General features: G+C 41.7%; 2 pseudogenes across 2 annotated transcripts; both read right to left on the bottom strand.

Moving 5' to 3' along the window:
• Positions 1-212: 212 nt before the first annotated feature.
• On the bottom strand, positions 213-4669 carry LOC308266041 (activity-dependent neuroprotector homeobox protein-like; annotated as a pseudogene). The gene is made up of 3 exons: positions 3541-4669; positions 1869-2844; positions 213-1413 (listed from the first exon to the last, which is right to left on the bottom strand). The product of its transcript is annotated as an activity-dependent neuroprotector homeobox protein-like (transcript).
• A 105-nt stretch (positions 4670-4774) lies between these two features.
• Positions 4775-7532, bottom strand: LOC308266042 (dolichol-phosphate mannosyltransferase subunit 1-like; annotated as a pseudogene). Its single transcript has 3 exons — positions 7454-7532; positions 6554-7023; positions 4775-4994 (listed from the first exon to the last, which is right to left on the bottom strand). The product of its transcript is annotated as a dolichol-phosphate mannosyltransferase subunit 1-like (transcript).
• Positions 7533-9811: the final 2279 nt, after the last annotated feature.

Consider the following 9811-nt stretch of genomic DNA (forward strand, 5'->3'; position numbering starts at 1 on the left):
CCCGCCGCTGCAGTCCGGGGAGGCCTCCTCTGGGCCTTGGGGCCCCCCAGCCCAGTGCTGCACTGGGCAGGCGGTGGAGAAGGTGGCCGGGCCAGCCTCCGCTTTCCTCGCGGGTGTCCGTGAGCCACCAGCTCATTGGCTTTTCACATTTAGCTACCGTGTCTGTCAGAGACGGTTCTGAAGCAAGATCAGTCAAACATTGTGTCTTCGACTTAGAAATAAGCACAGGGATGGCCGAGTGTCCTATTCTGCCACTCGATCTGTGGGGTGGCCAAGCACTTGTCATTCTCAGGCGCATCTTTCTACTGTGACTGGTCCTTGGACCAAAACCTTTCCACCTTCCCACAGGAGCCACTCTCCCACTGGGGCTGCTCCTGGTCACCTCGCGCAGCGGCCGACTTACTGCCCTTTGCAGCTTCACTCTGGGAAGACTCATCGGGCCAGGCTCCGGGCTTCATCCCAAACGCTGTATCCTCAAGTCCAACTCCTGCTGGGAGCCAGACCTGCTCTGGATGGCGATGCACCCTCTATCCATCCCATGACGTCCTCTTGGTCAACCTCGCTGTCAGAAGTATCCTGCATTAGTTTGGTTGGCTCTTCAGTCAAATGAATAGTTTCATATTTTTAACCATCTTTCTCTTTTGGGTCTAGCTTCTCCTCAGATTCTAAAGCGTCCCTGGGGATCATCTTTGGTACATGTTCCTCTGGGTTATCATTAGGGATTTTAGGCTCAAATTCAAAGACAGGATCAAAAGGGCTACTGCTCCTATTGGACTCTTCTTCCGAATTTTCAAAGCTATCGGAGGAGCTGTTGTCTTCCTTCCCATTGTTGAGCTTTTTGTCCACGGTCTTACTGGCATTGATTCTGGAATCCTTCTCGTCATGATTCTCAAATAGCCACTCAGCATCAAAATCCATCTCATGTTTGACTTTGTTTAATTCCTTCATGTTGAAGCCAAGCAACACACCAGGCTTGTACTTTTTGCAGTCATGGACACACTTCTTCCTCTTGTTACAGAAATGGGAAGCAATGGCGGTCTTCCACAACCAGAGGCTGGCTGCTAACTCCTCGATCTCCCTCCTGGTGGGATAGGGCTGCTTGTTGAAATACTTGGTGAGGAAGCTGTTTCTGGCTTCGTAGGAATCATCCTCATGACCCTTGGGGTCTAAAGCTAAAACCTAGAGGCTCTTCAGGCTTCTCTTCAAAGAAACCCAGAGGAGAGTCACTGTCATCATCCAGCTTCTGCTTCTTCAGCAAGGGAAATTCCATTTGCTCGTAGGTGTGCTTCACAGGTGCCAGGCCTGGAGACAGATTGAGTTGGGAGGGGGCATTTGTCTTATCCTGGCTGTTCTGGGTTTTCCCAACACCCCTGCAGTCAACTAGATGCAGAGTTGATGGGTCCAGCCCATCAGCTGTGGGGCTGAGATGAAAGGTTGAGTGCCGACGGCCCGAACAGAACCACACGAGCCGGGAGATGTGTCAAGCAGGATCTCGTTTATTTCTCTAAGGCAACCTAATTTAAAGCAAAAAAGGGGGATTTCCAACAGGAAACTATTCTAACCTATCAAGCTAAAGGTCACTCTTACATGTGTAAAGTACATAACTTGCAGCCAATCATTATCCAGTGCACGAGGGGTTAACGAGCACAGAAGCATTATTTGATCCAATAAGGCTCAACATTACCAAATTGGGCTAGCAGGGGCAAGGAGATTAGTTACGCCCTCCATATCTGCTTGGCGCTACATGTTGCAGATTCATTCATCGGAAGTTCAGGCAGTTGTGCAGATCTGCGCTTGACGCTACATGTAGCTGATTCATCAGAAGTTCTGTCAGCTGGTTGTATAGACATCAATGTGCTTGGCGCTACATATAGCTAATTCATCAGAAATTCTGTCAGGCAGTTTGAGCAGACCCCAACACAGAGTGATGGTTGAGGCGGTCATGTTGCTGGTGTACACACCAAGGCAGTGAATACATTTGTACTTGAACTTTTTCTCAACCAGATGAACTGTCTGATTTACCTGGTGCCTCTCTTGTAAGTGATGGGCAAGTGCATCAGATATAGGTCCTTTTAGGATTGAAAAGCAGAGGGCAAAGGGTTTTCCCAACATCTTTTTTTATAGGGCACTGCAGCTTGAGATGAGCTTTTAACAGGGACATCTGCCTTTTACTGAACTTTTGGCTGTGGCTTTGGAGGAACCAGAGGGTTGTTTTGGGCATGGTAGGCAACAGATTTGGCTGGGGGATGCCTTGTGTCGTATGTGGTCACCAGGAGGTGGATGTTGGTGTGCCTGTCCTGCTGCAACATCAAATCAAAACTCAAAGTAGAATCTCTTTTAGGCCCTATCTCTTTGTCGATGTGAACCATCTGCATGTTTGCAGCCATCTTCTCCACATCATAGAAATTTGAGCGGCAGTATGGACAAGACAGACCGTGAATCAACATGTGGATAAGCAAGGTATCTGTGGACAAATATCAATTACAATAGAGATATTTGCTAGTAAAATTGTGTATTTTCATGATGTATTTGGCTACTGCTGGGACTTTCTCAGCTTTATGTTCTTTTTCTAAGAGCACACTGTAGACATTTTCAGGAAAAAGCTCGTAACAGATGGTACATATTTTCCACTTTTGAGTTGCAGAAGTATTGACTGGCGGAGGGCCTGTGGCAACCGATGTAGGTTTGGAACTGGACTGACCCAATACTCTGGAGGCCTGGGACTGATAGAGGGAAGGAGACTTTAACTGGCCTGATTAAAGAGAAGAGGCATTAGCAGCCTGCAGGGAGAACCTTGCTGGTGCCTGGGACCTCTGCTCTGCTCCAAGCCTGTGACTTTCCGTTCTGTGGAGAGCCATTAAAGTCTTTCCGTTCTGTGGAGAGCCACTAAAGTCTTCCCCTTATCTTTACTAAAAGAATACTTCTGACTGTCCTTTGTTCAGCTGACTGTCCTTCACCCAGAGTCAACAAGGTTTGGGGTCATGGATGGTTCAAAGGTCTGAGAGAAGATTAGGTTCATGTTGTTTGTGATGGCATGAGGGTAATGATTGACCTGCCTGTGATGTAAGGTACTTTGGATATGTCATTATTGTTTTCCTGTGTAAGAAACTGTATAAATACCACAAGAGAAATAAACCTGGGGTTGGCCCAATAGAGATTGGTGACCCTCCCATGCACAAGAGAAATAAACCCAGGGTCAGCCAGAAGAGATATTGACCTGGGAGTGGACTGGCGATCCTTCCATGCTTGAATTAAAATTCTTTGATTTAAATTCTTAGAATTGAGCCGGGTGTGGTGGCGCATGCTTGTCATCCCCGCGCTTGGGAGGCAGAGGCAGGAGGATCACTCAGGTTCGAAGCCAGCCGTGCTGGCTTAAGAGACCCTGTTTCCAAAAAAATATATATAAAAAATAGGTCTGGGAGTGTAGCTCAAAGGTAGAAGGGCTTCCAAGAACCCCAGTACCACCACCAAAAAAAAAATCTTAGAATTGAATTCTTTCATCCTCAGTCCTCTCTTTGGAACCTGTACTTTTGCCGGCACTGTTCCCACTCAGGAGCAACTGCTTCACAGACTGAGACTGCTGAGGGATAGAGACAGTGGCATTGCCACCCAAGCCCAGGCTCATGGACTGGCCTACGCTGTAGCCCTGGCCTACAGACTTGACTCTGTAGTTATTCTGCTGCAGGTGAACATTGGACATTATGTTGACTCCCATGGAATTTAAGTTAGGATTTGTATGGATATTCGATTCACCATCTGCTGTGATGGTAGAGACCGGATGTTTTCAGAGGTGAGGGAACCGATTCTAGGAGGGAGTCCTATGTCCTTTTTGTCTTGAGGTTTGGGAGCAATAAGCATCAGGGGCTTGGCCCAGGGAACCACCACATTTGTGTGTCTGATCATGGCAGTGACTTGGTAGCCTATGCACTCGTGGTCCTTGATAACATGTTGCACCAGGGCCTCATAGGACTTTGGCATGAAGAGGCATCACTTGCAGTGAATATTGCACTCTTCCCAGGCACTTGAGCCCAGGGGCACCACACCGTTGAGTGACTTCTCTCCTGCATTGGATATGTAAGGTGCTGCCACACGCTGGAAATGTTCCCTGTAAATGTGCTTCCTCACGATTTCAGAGAGGGTCTCAGTAAGTGCACTTCTTACGGTAATAAACAGCTTGCTCTACACTGTCAGCCTGCTTAAGTTTAAGGCCATCATTTTTGTTTTTATCTTTGAAAGTGCTGAGGCTGATACTTGGGGCGCTGGCGATTGGAGCATGAAAATTTTTAATGTGTGTTTACAAAGTCTTTTTGTTGGCATTGAAGGTACAGTAGGGGCAGTTAAGGAGAATTCTATTTTCAAAGTCTTCACTATGGACATTCCAGAAATGACTTTTGTAGGCAGAGGAGAATTTTGAGGAAAATAGACAAGCGCTGCAGCAAAAAGGTTTTGTCCAATAGTCCTGGTTCTTTGTAAGTGAAGGGTCCCACAGTCCTACATCCTCCAAGGTAGTGTTTTTCAAATAAAAGTCATTAGGTTCAAACTGCTTAAAATCTTCTATATGTTCTTTACAGTATTCCAACCTAGTGTCACTAGGTATTTTTTTCACAATTTTCCAGGCTTTCCTTAAACTTTCAAGATTGTTGACAGGAAGTTGGAATATAGTTTCTTTTTACAGTTCACAATCTAAGAGTACATTTTATAAAATTAAACAGACTAATAACCAGGCTTTACATTTACGCCGAGGTGAAGGTGGGTATGAGGGAGTGACTTTCTTTCATGTAGTAGCAAAGAGAGTCAAAAGTCCTTTCAGGAAGGAGACTACTTCATTTCCTCCCAGCTTGGATTCACCAAAGACACAATCCACAAAAGATATTGGAACCTCACCAATGGTACAGTCCAACTCTCGTGCACAGATGACCATCTCCATCTGGAAGACGTAGCCTTTAGAAACACATTTTTCTATTAATTTCTGCAGAACTTCCTTTCGGTATAATCTGAAAGTTCCTCTTAAGTCAGATGCTCCAGATCTCAGCAAAATCTGAGTTATAAAATTGGCTCCAGCCTGCCGTGAGGCAAGGCCGGTACTGGGGCCTCCGAGGCCAGGATAAGAGCCTGCCGAGGGGTTAGGCCGGTGCTGGAGCCAGCGAGGCCGGCATCGGAGCCTGCCGTGAGGCAAGGCCGGTACTGGGGCCTCTGAGGCCAGGATAAGAGCCTGTCAAGGGGTTAGGCCGGTGCTGGGGCCAGTGAGGCCGGCAGCGGAGCCTGCCGTGAGGCATTACCAGTGTTGGGGCCTCCGAGGCCGGGATTGGAATCCTGCCAAGGGGTTAGACCGGTGCAGGGGCCAATGGCCAGCATCGGAGCCTGGCGTGAGGCAAGTTCACTCCTGCGGCCTCCAAGGTCGGGACCAAAGCCAGCTTAGGGGTTTGACCGGTTCAGGGGCCAGCGAGACCAGAACTGGGTCCTCCCATGAGGCAAGGCTGCTGCGTGAGCCAGCGAGGTCTGGATCAGTCCACTGAGTAGCCAGGCCACTACTGGGACCATCAAGAGTGGGATTGGTACTTGCAACGCAGCATGCACAGAGAAATATCGCAGAAAATATAAATCAGACGCTTCTCTTAATCAGCAATAACTAGGAGGAAAAGGGCAACAGGAAGAGGTTGAGCTATAGAAAGGGCCCTATAGTTAAGCAACTAATGTGATCAATCAGAGGGTATGTAATACTGGAGGACGGAGCCTCTTTAAAATGCAGGAGGTACATAAACAAATGTATCAAAGTAAATCACCAAAGAAGTGTGGGATGGAGGGAGGGGGAGGGAATGGGACGGGGGCTGGAGGAGGGCTAATTGGATGATGTGTGCTTGTATATCCTCTCAAGTCTTGTACTCCAATGTGATTGATATATGACTACAATGCACCAATTTAAAAAATAAATTAATTAAAAAAATAAAATAAAATAAAATTTAAAACCAAAAAAAAAAAAAAATCTTGCCACTAATTTTAAGCTTCATAGCATTATGAGGTCCCTTTTTAACTTGCACAATATTTAGTCTTTCTGAAACTTCTAAATTTGTTGTTTCACAATTTGTTTTAATATGTATCTAGAATACACTTATAAAATAATCGTTTTTTTCATGAGATTACTTACATGCTTAATATATATTTTTTAAAGTCAACTATGCATAAACAGAGAATAAAACAGTGGCTACCAGAGTAGGCGCAGAGGGAGGAAATGAGCTGTATGCCTGAGGATGCAAATCAGCAGAAAATAGGATGAATAATTTTAAAGATATAATGAACAGCATTAAGACTATAGATAAAAAAGTGAACTGTAGTCCAAATTTTTATTAAATAATTATAGCTGATCTTGCCATAAAAGACAAAAATAAATGACTATGTGAGACAATCCCTGTGGTGAATTGTTTAGGTGTAGTAAGTATTTTATGATATGTATGTACCTCATAACATTATGTTGTCTACCTAAAGTATGCATGATTAAAGTTATTTGCTTTTAATAAAAAAAAATAAAATAAAATAAATAAAATTGGCTCCATGGCTGATTAATTTTCTTTTCAAATCCCAGCCATATACACCACCATTTCCTTGTAGCAAGTTCCAGACACAATATCAAAATTACCCTCCTTTTGTTTCCTAATAAACTCAGGAATAAATTTTGGGTGGTGAGAGAGATTGGCATCCATGAGATGATGTAGTTCCCTGTGGCATGTTTGATGCCATGGATGTATGCGGTTCCTAGGCCCAGCCTTTTCTTTCGTGGTCAGAGAAGAATTTTTTCTGACCTGTAGATCTTTTCCAATTGCTCAGTAACATCCTGTGATCCATCTGGGCTTCCATCATCTATGATCATAATTTCATAGCTGAATCCACTCTCAGAGAAGCTCTTCACCAGCAGCCACACAATGAGCGGCAGGTTCTTGCGCTCCTTTTAAGTCGGGAATAGCACGGAATACTTGTCCTGTGGTTGAGAGTGGCCACCAGGCTCCCTCCGAATGCCCACAACTGGGCCTGTAAATTAATTGTTAAAATTTCTGCTTTTGAATTTCTTATGAGATGAGATGAAAAATTTATTGACATAGGGTTAAAATACTTTGTGATTTTTAAAACATACAGGTAAATTTTTAAAGAAAAAAGCTACTAGCTGGGTGTGATGTGGTGGCACATATTTGTAATCCCAGTACTTGGGAGGCTGAGACAGGAGGATCACATAGGTTCAAAGCCAGCCTCAGCTACTTAGTGAGGCTCTCAGCAACTTAGTGACACCCTGTTTCCAAATAAAAATATAAAATAGATCTGGGAGTGTTGACTGGAGGTAGGAAGCCCCTAGTTTCCACCTCCAATACCACACACACACACAGAAAGGAAAGAAGCTACTTCATAATCTCCAGCATTATGATTTCATCTATGACAGCACTTGTCAATGAGCACACATTTGTACCTGAGTTGACACCTCTGATGGCCACTGTCTTCATTAAAAGACTTGATTTATTAGTATTGTTGACAGTTGAATTGAGCATGGCCAGATGAACTTGTGTTTCCTCCCATGACTCATGGTGTTACAGTTTTATCCTTTAAAAAGACTTTGTTATGATAATAGCATCAGAACAATGAGTGCTTTTTGACTGAAAAATTTTTCTCTATAATTTTTCAGGCTTTAGGTCATGACTTTTTTCATTTCTGGTATGGAAGTATAGGCCAAGTTCTCAGCAATCAAAGGGTTAGGACTGAGTAAATGACCAAAATGGCAAATGTTCAACTCTGGAATTACTTGGGGAAAGATGGTACATTTTCCTGTCTCTCCCCATTTATTTTTTAGAATTACATATAATCTTTCATTAATCATTAAGGGTGACTCCTAAATTCATAATGTTAAGTGATGCAAAGAGTTAGAAAGGAGAGCCAGAAGACAGATAGGAATAGGACTTTTGAACTTTACACATTAAAAAACTAAAGCATATTTCATAAAAAATCATAAAATATTAATGCCTCTTACAAGAAAAATGTGGTCATATTTATATAGACACTATTATATTTTAGTGTTTAATAAGTACAGAAAATTAAATACGAATATGACTCTTATTTTTAAAATGCATTAATATTAAAATAGTTAAATGCATCAAATGAAATCTAGAATTTCATCCAATTAAGTAGGCTTAGTTTTTTTTTTAAATTAGATTATACAATATATTTGATGCACGGTGTTAGCAAAATTATATGTACTACATTTATAGATAGAAATAATGTAAAATAATCATTTGTATTACTTTGAGAAAATGAACTTTATGAACAATGCAAAACATATGATGATGAATATTGCCAAAGATTAGTATATAACAAGATTGAATCATATTCTTAACCTATGTACCAAGTAGAAATCCCAAAATATAACCATTTTGTGAAGGCTAAAATACGAACTTACTTTGAAAATCATTACTTTTTGCCATTGGTTTTCTTCTTTAACAATGTGATTATTTATAATGGCAAAACCTTGAGTGTCTTGTTTCTATTTTGCTCCCCATGCCAATGATTTGTGGTATTAGTGCAGATCATTGATTCAGATTTGCTGAGCACTCCAGTTTAGGGCAGACAAAGGGGCCAGGTGGAGGTCTTTAGAGGGTCCTTTACTCTCCGAATTCATGTTGTAGAAATGACATCTCTAGCTTTATAGCTGGACAGCTTGCAATGTATGGCATAAAATGTTCTCCCGAGGGCACTAGGTTATTTGCTTTTAAGACTAATTCTTATTCTTTGTGTTCCAGTTAGGTTGCAAATATTATTTCATACAGTCTAACTCATGAAACTGTATTAGATAATAATAGTATATAAATTAAAAATGACTTTATGTATTTTTGAAGGAATTAATACACCAAACATTTAGCAGCAGATGCTTCAGCACTGAAGGATTGTAATGCTAAGAATGTTAATATTAAAATTAACTAAACTCACTACAAGAAAATTTATTGCCATATAATTTGCAGTACTATTTTCAGAAAAAGGTTGTACAATTTAAGAACTTTATAGATTTAAACTCTTAATCTTGAGGAAGTAGCAAGATGAAGTGGTAAATCTTTTAATTCCATCAATATAGTCATAACTTTCTGGCATATACTAAACTGGCAAAGATAACTAAATATAACTACTAAATATAAATTCCTAGAATCCTAAGATGTCACAGATATAATTTTCTGGAAGACTTTTCTTTCCAAACTCTTCCTCAAGTTTTTACCTATTTTTATAGGTCTCTTCCTCTCTTCTTTCTTGGTTGCTTTCTTTCTCTGTTAATTTAGCTCACATGCTGTGTATCTCCACATTATCTAACACATCTTTATTGTAGTTACATATTAAATACAGTTGCTCTTCCAACTGTGTGAAGATGAGTCAAGTTTATCCTGTTTAAGATGACATTTTCAATGCCTCTTGCTGTAGATTGAATTGTATCTAAACACATGCACTGTACTTGAACTGTCTGGGTTTAAATCCTGGTTCAGTTATTTGGCACTTGTGTGATATTACTTGATAGAGCTTAACCAGTCTTTGTAAATAATAATTCTTCTGCAATACCTAGAATAGTTTCTATCACATTGTTTTTTTAAAATTTATTTTATTGAAAGTAAATGTTATACATTTAATCTGTATTTGGTGCCCTCTCCCCCTCTCTCGTTTCCCTTCCCCCCTCCTGATACTTAATACCCAGGCTAACCTTGCTATATTCGTACTTTTACACCTATTTGGAAATAGCCGCTCATCAATCAAGTTCAGCCTCCCTCCTCTCTTAGTTTTCCATTCAAACTTTGCT

This window comes from Muscardinus avellanarius, assembly GCF_963383645.1.
Source record: "Muscardinus avellanarius genome assembly, chromosome: 8".
Lineage (NCBI taxonomy): Eukaryota > Metazoa > Chordata > Mammalia > Rodentia > Gliridae > Muscardinus > Muscardinus avellanarius.